Source organism: Calidris pugnax, unplaced genomic scaffold, assembly GCF_001431845.1.
Source record: "Calidris pugnax isolate Ruff unplaced genomic scaffold, ASM143184v1 scaffold41, whole genome shotgun sequence".
Classification (NCBI taxonomy): Eukaryota; Metazoa; Chordata; class Aves; order Charadriiformes; family Scolopacidae; genus Calidris; species Calidris pugnax.
This window is the reverse complement of record NW_015094509.1, coordinates 5,339,390-5,339,682: the sequence shown is the minus strand read 5'-3', so window position 1 is coordinate 5,339,682 and position 293 is coordinate 5,339,390.

The following is a 293-nucleotide window of genomic DNA, read 5'->3' as shown; positions in this document are numbered from 1 at the left end:
GCCGAGCCGAATAGAGCCGAGCCGAGTAGAGCCGAGCGGAGCCGAACCGGCCTTCCCCGGGAGGAGGGGGAGAGGGAGAGGGAGGAGGCCCGGGAGGAGGAGGAGGCAAGGGAAGAGGAGGAGGCAAGGGAAGAGGAGGAGGAGGGAGGGAGGAGGAGGAGGAGGATGAGGAGGAAGGGAGGAAGGATGGAGGAGGGATGGAGGAGGAGGAGGAGGAGGACAATGGAGGAGGAGGAAGGGATGGAGGAGGGATGAAGGATGGAGGAGAGATGGAGGAGGATGAGGAGGATGGG